The following is a 10,563-nucleotide window of genomic DNA, read 5'->3' as shown; positions in this document are numbered from 1 at the left end:
CTCCCCTGCTTGTGACTCCTAAAAGTGTAGTAGAATCCTCTTGTTCTTTCCCATACTTCACTCTTGTGATCCTCCTACAACCTATCAAGTCATTCAGAGTTGATGTCATACAAGGGCCAAAGAAGCATGGGTGGCTGCATCACTAATGGAAACCAGAGTTCTTGTCTAATTTTCCTTCCCAGCTGCATGTATTTTGGTGCATGGTGAAGGGCTACCTCAAGGTTTATAGGGCTATGTGGTTTTGACCTTTTGAATCCCTCAAGTCATCTACTCCATCTACTTCTAGCACTGACCATAGCTCTCTGAAAGAAAAAGTAAGGCATGCTTTCATACTCTGCTTACACTTTTGTTCTGGCCTCAAAGATTTGTTTTCTTATTTCCTTGTGAATGTCTCTATAGGTCAGCCTGAACCAATCCCTAAGGATTTCTTCTGGTGTATTTCTTTCTACTCTTAATGGTAGGGGTTCTATTCTCTCTTTTTCTCTATAATTGTTTAGTTGTCTATCATAGTTGGCCTCATTGTGCATCCAAGACATTAGGGCCCTAAGGTGTATATTCTCTATATAAAATAGAGGGTTCCATTGAGTTTCTATAGGGATGATGAAATTATGCATATACAATTCACAGAGTAAATTTTTCTACTATGATGGAAGAGTCTGGTACAAGCCATAAAATTCTTGAGCTGACCTAAATTTTGTATCTATATCTTTGAGGGTGATCATCAACATGGATAAGAGGAATTTTTCTTTTAAACAAATGGTATAGATCCTAAGTGGCAACCTACAAGTAATTAGTTTCGTTAGCTAGCTTAAGGGCATGATCCTTCTTTTCCTTCTATCTTGCCAATTCCTCTTTTAATTCTGCAATTTCTTCACCTTGGTCTATTATTACCTTCTTCATTTTCTTTTTCTCTTCATTCCATAGGGTTGTTGTTAACACATGTTTATTATATAGCTGAAAATGAAGCATTTGTAAAGTAATCGAGCCACTTTCTTCATCCCATTTATTTTTCTTCCTCTATTCCCTCCACGAGCATTCCAAGAAGCTTATAAACTATGTTTTCTTATAGGAAAGTATGGCAGTTTCTGAACAAGCTAGCTGGTGCATTACTGGGTCTTCTTCTTCATGGCTTGGGGTATCTTGTTGGCTTACTTTAGAATCATTTTGGCATTCATTCATCTTAGCTTTACATTCCTCATCAAGATTCTGAGGAATGCCTAGAATTTTAGGTTGACTAGGGGAATCATCTAGGATAACTTGTATTGGAGGTTCTTCATTAGATTGTTTAGGCAAAGTGGATTGGGTTTCTGAGGGCACTTTAGAAATTTATCCTTGTGTTCTAGGGCTTCTTTGCATAGGGGTTTCTTCAAAAACCACAACCTTTTTCTTGTTAACCCTCTTCAGTGTCTCTATTGTAGGAGTAGCTTTTATAGTAACCAAATTTATTTTCTTCTATTTTGAGACTGTAGGGTTTAATTTTTCTACTACAATAATTGAAGTTTCTTCTTGTAACTTACATTTTCTTTTTTCTTAGGCAAAAGTTGGAACATTTCTCGTTTGAGCTGGTAAAGGCACATTTTCTTTCACATTTTTAGTTTTTTTGCTTTGGGTGCCTTGCTCAATAGTTGTGTTAATGGAGATTGCATTATCTTGGCTAGGCTACACAATAGGGGCAATCTAAGGCTGCAAGGTTTTATGCTAGACAAATTTTTACCATGCCATAGAAGAGACATCCCTAAGAGATCTTTCTATGAGCTATTTAATTAGGGCATGGTGAGTAACAAAATTTTCCTTTCCTTTTTGCATTTCCTTAGCACTAATGCATAACATCTTGAACAAGAAATTGGAGATATTTACTAGAAGATTATGCAGGCCTTACATAACTAACTTAAATTGATGTGTGTGAAAATTAGAAAATCTTTCTTCAAAGGTAAAATACTTGATAATATGCATGGCCAACTCATTGTATGGTAGAGGAATAGTCATTATTTTGCACCCTTGCTTAGTAATCTCCAATGGAGGGTCACCTGGTAGGGAAAACTAGGTCCTAGCTGATCTAGCATCATGCTCATTGGGGTACCCCTACTACTAGCATCTTGGTTACTTCTTCTATTCATTCCTATGTGGCAATGATAGTCAATCCCCATACTATTGCTTCACCTTCCTCAAATGTATTTTTAAATTCAGTAGTTGCCTCTTCATCAAACTCCATTAATTTCAAGAAATATCCTAGCCAGACACATGCATTGAATCTTCTTATTACTTCTACATTAGAAAGTAAAACTCTATGATCTACTGGTTCATGTCACTGCAACTGACCTCTCATTTGTGCTTACTAATCTCAACCTCTGCTCTATTTTCAACAATTACTCTCTTCCCTTCTATGAATTTTAGACTTCTTCTTTATAAAACCATGGACCCTTTTCACATTCTTCTAGTTTTTCCATCATGAATAATAATAATAAGGTTTTAACAAAATGAATCATAGATATGCAAGCATTACTTTAAAATTTAATTCGGGTCACATCTTAGTTTGACAATGAGGGATTATTTGGGAATAAAGGTATGACATTTGACACTTGCATAGTATGGAAACTAAATTTTAATCAAACAAAGGGAAAGTATAGATTTGAGGATCTTTAATGAGTAAATAGAAATTTTATTTGGAATTAGTAACCTTCCTTTCCCCCTACAAAACATGGACAAGTGTCCTCACTTGTCATACTTGGCATGAGGTACAAAACTAGCATAATGCCACAATGATATATTTAAGTTAGTAGTAGATATAACCAACTAAATCTATGCACTAAAAATGAATAAAAATTTAAAAAGCTTGTACTTGTCAATTTGATCATTGCACATGCCAGATAAAGGTGGCAAGAGTGGATGAATGATGGCAACAACACACATCAGCAAACTCGCCATATTATTGAAAGCATAGAAAAATGATGATGTGGAAGGTGGGTGAGTGGTAGAGAAAGAAATGAAATGAAATGAAAGAGAAGAATTTAAAAAGTGAATGGAGAATTGAACTTTATGTAAACATAAAGTTTTTATTATGGGCTTGCTCGAAGGAATTCTCATTGAAGAGTTGCAAGAAGAAGGTTGACACCCTTTGTTGTAGGAATTGTTACTTGTTGTTCATTTGAAACTAGCTATTGAAATTGCTACAAGAAGTCTTCTTTCATTTGGGGTTAGTGATACAACTTTAGCCAATGTCCATTGATTAGTAAATTGAAGTGTACTAGATCAATTATGGTTAACTGGACTGCTCCATTTGCAAATATATGGCTTATTTCATAGGGACCCAACCATCATGTTTACAACTTGCCTAGTATTTCTTTGAATCTAGAATCATAAAGTAATGCCCAATCTCCAACGTGAAATTGCTTACTCTTAATGTGGGAGTCATGCCATTTTTTCCTTTGCTTCTGTATGATTTTTTTCATTCTAGGGTAGACTTGTGCATTTCATCCAAAGAATTAAGATGTAGTAAGTGCTCTCTTTGTGCTATAGGAAGATCAATGTTTAACTCCAGCATTGTTCTTAATTTTTTGTGTTCAAATTCAATGGGTAGCATTGCTGCTTTTCCATAAAATAGTTTGAATGGTGTGAACCCTATAGTGGTCTTCCATGTTGTTCAATATGGGCATATAACTTCTAGTAGTCTGCTACTCCAATCTCATGGTGCAAATGAACTATCTTTGTCAAGATGACTTCTATCTCCCAATTTGTAACTTTTTCTTGTCCATTAGTTTGAGGATGATAGAGGCTTGATTTTTGATGTTTGAAATTACATTCCTTCATGAATTCTATTAGTAGATTAGAAGTGAATTGAGCACCCTGGTCAGTAATAAGTTCTCTGGGTATGCCATATCGAGTAAAGATTTCTTCATATAGAAATTCATAAACTTTATGGTCATAGGTATGCTTTATAGCTTTGACTTAGACCCATTTTGTTAGGTAATCAGTGCATGCGAGGATGTATGATTTCCCATTGGATGGAGGATATTTTCGACCAGTGACGTCCATGCTCCATTTTTTGAATGGTTTTACCACCACCTATGGATTGAGAGGCATTTTAGTTGATCTTGTTGGTTGGCCCATCCTCTAACATTTATCACATGTTTGTGTATAACTAGCTACATCTTTATGAAGTGTGGTCCAATAGTAACTAGTTATTAAAATCTTCAACATTGTTCTTTTTTCTGCAATGTGCCCCCCACATGGTTCATTATGACATGCATGTAGAATGTCATATATCTTCTCACACACATCTCTACATAACTTGATTAGGTCCAGTGTAAAATAGCATGTTATCAATCCAATAGAAATAAAAGCTTTTCTCTACAAGCAACCTCTTATCCTTGTAAGAGAAATGTGTGGGCATTTTATTAGCTGTAATGTAATTAGCTATGTCTGCATACCATGGATTTTGGACAAAAATATGAAATAATTGCTCATCTAGAAATGTATCATCTATCAAAGTAGTATCTTCTTCATCATGCTGGATTCTAGATAGATAATCAGCTACCACATTCACTTTCCCAAGTTTTTCAATGAATGTGATATCAAATTCTACAAAAGAAGTAGCCATCTTGCTAACCTACCTATGATGGCATGTTTTGTCATGAGATTATTAATTTCTACATGGTTAGTATGAACAAATATGGGATAACAAGTTATTTAATGCTAGAATTTTTTTAGAGCATAAACTATTCCGAATTATTCCTGTTTAGTCACTATATAGTTTAACTCTAGTCCATGAAGGCTTTTATTAATATAGTAGATTGTATTTTCAAAGTTTTCAAATTTTTGTCCTAGGACTACACCTATGGCATAGTTAGAAGCATATGTATGTATTTGAAAAGGAAAATTCCAATCAGGACCCCTAAGTATTGGTGCAATTGTCAACAGTGACTCGAGCTGCTAGAAGGAGTCATCGCATTCCTTTGTCCAAGAAAATTTAGCCTCTTTTGTAAGAAAAGTATATAGAGGACTAGCTATCTGACTAAAATTTTAGATAAAACTCCTATAATAGCTAGCATGTCCTAGGAAATATCTGACTTCTTTTTTCTTTGTGGGAATAGGGAGTGTGAGAATTACCTCTATTTTTGTAGGGTCTACTTAGATTCCAACTTTAGATATAAAATGTCCCAAGACCATGCCTTCCTACATCATCAAAAAGAATTTCTCACTTTTGGGAGATAGGTTGTGTTCTTCACATCAAATTAGTACTTTCTCCAAGTTCTTCAAGGCATTTTCAAATGTGACACCAAACATAGTGAAGTCATCCATGTATATCTCCATACAATCATGTGATATGTTAGAAAAGATGCTGATTACAACTCCCTGAAAAGTAGCAGGTGCATTGCATAAGCCAAATGGTAATACCAAATAAGAATACATACCCTAAGGAAATTTAAATGTGGTCTTCCCTTGATCTTTTGGAGCAATACTTATCTAATTGTAACCACTGTATCCATCAAGAAATGAGAAGTATATCTTTCCAGCCAAAGTATCCAAAACTTGGTTAATAAAGGGAAAAGGAAAGTGATCCTTCTTTGTGGAATTATTTAAGTCTCTATAATCTACATATATACACCACTTACCTCCTTTCTTAGGTACAATAACTAATGGTGATACCCATTTTCTATCAGAGATTGGATAGATGAAACCAACATCCAACAACTTCTACAACTCAGGCTTAACTATCTCGTACAATGTTGGATTTATTCTCCTTTGAGGCTAATAGAGTGGCAAGCTTCCATCGTTGATATAGATCCTATGAGTGTAGAGTTTAGGGCTTAGTCCTACCATATCTCCATAATCCCAAGCAAAGTTTTTTTCATGTTGATTGAGGATCTTGGTTAACAATCCCAACTGTGATTGGGACAACTTGTTGTTTACATAGAGATTATGACTAGGAGAAAATTCAATAGTAGTTGTTAAATCTATCATTGATAGTTCTAGTACTGGACTTGTAGCTACTTCACCTAGCAATAATTGATTAATTATCTTAGGGCTTGCTAGGTAGAAACAGTCTTCATAGGTACATATCTTTAAGACAAAACTCTTAGCAATATCTATGGCCATTATACATTCATTGGTAAGAATGGTCTATATTACATCATATTCCTCTTGCATTTTTAGAAAGGAGTTCTTATGAAACATCATGAGAGGGACTAAAAAATTCAAATCTTCCTCTTTGTCCCCTAATTCAGGCCAAGTAGGTTCTCCTAAGTTTGGCTAGGGTTGAGCAGGTGGATATAGTGCTAGCTTCCTTATGGCTTGACCATTTGAAATTGTCATACTACCTAATTTGTAATTAATTTTAGCATCAATGGTGGATAACTAGGGTCTCCCTAATATGATAGGATAGCTAACAAGTTTTACTCTAGGTGATAGGATAAGAAAATTAGTAGGGTATTCTCATGAATCTAAAGTCACTATCACAACTTCTATGAGACTATTTGGAGTGATAGTTGAACTATCAACAAGTTGTAACATTGTGGGAGTTATCCTTAAGCCTTCTATACATAACCTATGCATTGTATCTTTACTCATCACATTTATTTCTACTCCCAAATCAACTAAAGCATTTTTCACAGCCTATCCTTTTATGATCAGATTAACTACTAGACTACCAAGATCTAAATACTTTGGTATCACTACCTTCCCTAACATCATATCTACTAATTTCCTGAAAACATGGACTATTTGAGGATCTTTCTTCTTCTACCTTGGCTTCTTAAGGTATGCTTCCTTAATAACCTTTCCATAAAGAGGGATGTCCTTGATAGCTTGGAATAGAGGGATTTGGATATGCATTTTTTTCAGCTACTCAACAATATCAAATGTCTCTTCCTCTTGGGATATAGATTTATATTCATTTAGCCTATGTGGAAAGGGAGGATTTACTAAGGTGTGGTCAGTAGTCCTACTTGGTACATCAGTTGGCAAGTTGGTATTTGGCAGTGTAGCTTCTAGAAGTGGTGCTGCTAGTAGAGTTGTACTAGATCTCAAATGGATATTAGATATCTCTAGTGAATAAGTAGGGCACTGCTAAGTATCAGTAGTATATGTTTGTAGCTTCTATTACTTATTATTTGGATTTGGCTGAGATTGAGTAGGCAATTGGGTTGGCTTAGGATTAGCATTATTTGGTGCAGGAAGTGGCATTATTGCAGATGGTTGCGCTGGAGGTGGTAGTTGTGGATTACCATATTTTTTCTAGGCCACTATGGAGGCCCCCTCCATTGGTTATTTTGCTGCCAATTTCCTTCTGGCAGTTGCCATTGATTATACTAATTTTGCCACTGGTTATTTTTTTGATTAAGCCACTACTTGTTTTGCTAGTTTTTCCATTGATTATTTTTTTGATTAGGCCACTAGTTTTGCCAGGTAGGTTGAAATTTCCTTGTGGTAGTTGCCATTGATTCTACTAATTTTTCCACTGGTTATTTTGCTGATTAGGCCACTAGTTATTTTGCTAGTTTTGCCACTAATTATTGTAAGGATTTGAAAATTGTAGAAGATCTTGAGGCATACCTTTTCTTGAAGCCCATGGTTGATGTTGAGAAATGGAGAACACTTGATCATTGTCCCTATCTAGCTTCATGTACTCATTTCGAAAATGTTGATTCTCTAGGTTGGCTACTAGCTTACATCTTCAATCTTAATTTTTTTTGTGGCAGTGAGGACTGTACTTTTCCAATCATGATTTACCTTCTGCATGCTTCTTCTTTGTAGTCATGGTGTCAAGATGTGTAGCAACATCATTTATGATGTCCTACTTGAAATCTAAGAGTAAATTAGATGTCTCAAGCTTTGAAATTCCCTAACTGATCCATTTAGTGACTGTGGATTGGTACCCTCTGCCTTTCTTCACAGTTGACCTTGAGTAGTTAAGACAATTTTTCTTGAGGTTATCCTAAGAAGATTGGTATATATTGCCACCAACCATCAAGTCTAATGCTTACAGACAATTATCATTTACCACTCTCAAGAAGACTAGTTTCTGTTAATCCTCTACCAGTACATGCTTTGGGTTCTTTTGCATTGTGTACAAAAAATGTGAAACATAGTCTTCCAATGTTTCACCCTCCTTTTGTGATATTCTATTCTAAAAATTTCATCTCCCCTTCGATCACTCCCCTTGTAGTAATCTTTGTATTTCTCTAAAAACAAAATCTGCATCTCATCCCAGGTACTTGTTACATTGGCTCCTAAGCCCATGAACCATTGCAAGGCAGACTCTTTTAGTGTTGCTAGAAACAACTTGAGCTTGTGGGCATCAGGATCCTTAGTTAGAAGGCCATAAAAATTCAAAAGAACAACAGTGGTTATATTTTTGAGATTGGCATTGTTCATGAGGCTAGGGAGAGGAAATGGAAAAGTAGGGTGTGCCATTACTAGAGATATTTGATTATGGGGTTGTTTTTGGAAATGATTGAAATGATCATAAGTAAAGTTGTTGGAATAATATATGGAATTGTTAAAGAATTTCCTCAATCATTTTTTTGTCATTGATGTCAAACTTGCTACTTGTAGGAATGAAAATTGCTTTAATGATCCAAATACTATCAATTAGTTGATTGACAAGGAGGAGGAAATCAATAAGATGTAACTAGAACACCTAGAGAAAGGTTGAAGTTATGATGTTGTAATGAAGTACAAGGATCAGCTAAGCCATTGATGAAAAAGTGTATTTGATGACATACTATAAGATACAAAGAATGGGCACACTGAAACATATCAAAGATTTAAGGTTTTCGCTAAGTCTTTTGTAAATCTCAACTAAGTTCATTAGAGTAAAGGAGCCGAGCAAGCTAGTAAGAGCCAAGAAAATTCCTAGTTAATGCCGAGTAAACTTCAGATGCCGAGTAAACTTTAGATGCTGAGTAAACTTTAGATGCCGAGTATACTTTAGATGCTGAGTAAACTTCAGATGTCAAGTAAACTTCAGATGTCGAGTATACTTTAGATGCTGAGTAAACTTTAGATGCCGAGTAAAATTTAGATGCTGAGAAAGTTCAGATGCCAAGTGACATAGATTTTATCAAGTTTCGAGCAGAATCAAGTGCCAAGTAGAACTAGGTGCCGAGTAGCTATAGGTGCTGAGTAATATAGAGGTTTCGAGCACCAGTAACTCAATAATGCTGAGTTGTTGCATTATTTTGGAAATCGAAGATTCGCCAGATCTAAGCCGACAAGGTTGTTATCTAGAAATTTGTGAATTAAAAGGAAGATAAGAATGATGAGATGGTGGCACAGAACACCATGTAGAACATTTTTAAGGATACAACTGGCAAAGTTTCTAGAAGAGAACAGGATATGGGGTAGATACATTGTATCCTACCTAATCCATTTTGAAACCCTAAAATTGGAGAGGGAGAATTGAGTGGCAAAGGAAAATCAGATTCCTAGTTAAGAAGACATAAGTTAATAAAAGAGAGAGAGAGGTGGTCAAGCATAAAAGGCATGAAGTACTGAAGAAGGTGCTATGGAGAAGAAAGCACAGGAACTTTGTTTGGATAGGCAACCACAAGGATGATTGCATTGGTAGAATGAGTAAGAAGACTCAAGGAGACAAAGCTTGAGAGGAAGACAAGCAGTCAGAGCTAGAGTGATTGAAGCCAAGCATAAGTATTGAACTGAAAGTGTGATCTGAAATCTGCAAAGTATGTTTTAAGTTATATCAGATCAAAAGACCATTATCGTTACTTTCTAGCAATTGTAATAGTAAGTTTAAACCCTATGGACTTAGGTTGGTTTAATAGCCATAAGATAAATCCTTTAACAGGGTGACATTCCAAGTGAATGTTCTAAAGACCTTTAACCAGGCCCATTCCTAACAGTTTGGTGAAATCCTCTAAGAGGGTCACATTTAATAGTGTGTTGTAAGACTTTAATAGGGCAGGCCTTTAACAGGGCATCACTTCAGAAGAGTGAGAATCTAGTAGCATGTTACTGGTGTTTTTTCCCAAATTTGGTTTCCACGTAAATCATTGTGTCATGTGTTGATCTTGCATGTTTTATCTTTGCATGTTGATTTACTGTAACTTGCTTATATGATTGATTTAAGTTTGGATGGATGAAAAGTGTATGAATTCATTAAAAGTAGTAAAAAGGTATTAATAGGGAATTTGGACCTTGGATAACTGATTCACCCCCCCCCCCCCCCCCCCCCCCCCCCACTTAGTTATTCTAAAAAATTCTAACAATTGGTATCAGAGCCTGACTGCTGATTCAGTTTAAAGGGACTACAAGCAGAAAAGATCAAAATGCCAAAGAGAGAAATTCCCAAGCTCAACAAAGACAACTTTGTTGCATGGAAAAGTTTGATGAAGCTACATCTTGGATCCATAGGAGATTATGCCCAAAATTTGATTGTCACTAAACATGTAGATCCAACAGGTGCTCCTATTGTAGAAGACATGAAAAACAAGCAAGAACACAATCAGACAATGCTGAAAATTGCCTCTGCACTTAGCTATGTTGAATTTGATGATATCAAAGGATGTGACATTGCATTCAAAATGTGGAAAGCCCTATCAGACA

The sequence above is a fragment of the Cupressus sempervirens genome, chromosome 10 (assembly GCF_028749045.1).
Source record: "Cupressus sempervirens isolate cs-2001-9-10 chromosome 10, ASM2874904v1, whole genome shotgun sequence".
In the NCBI taxonomy this organism is placed as follows: domain Eukaryota; kingdom Viridiplantae; phylum Streptophyta; class Pinopsida; order Cupressales; family Cupressaceae; genus Cupressus; species Cupressus sempervirens.
This window is presented reverse-complemented; position numbering follows the sequence as displayed.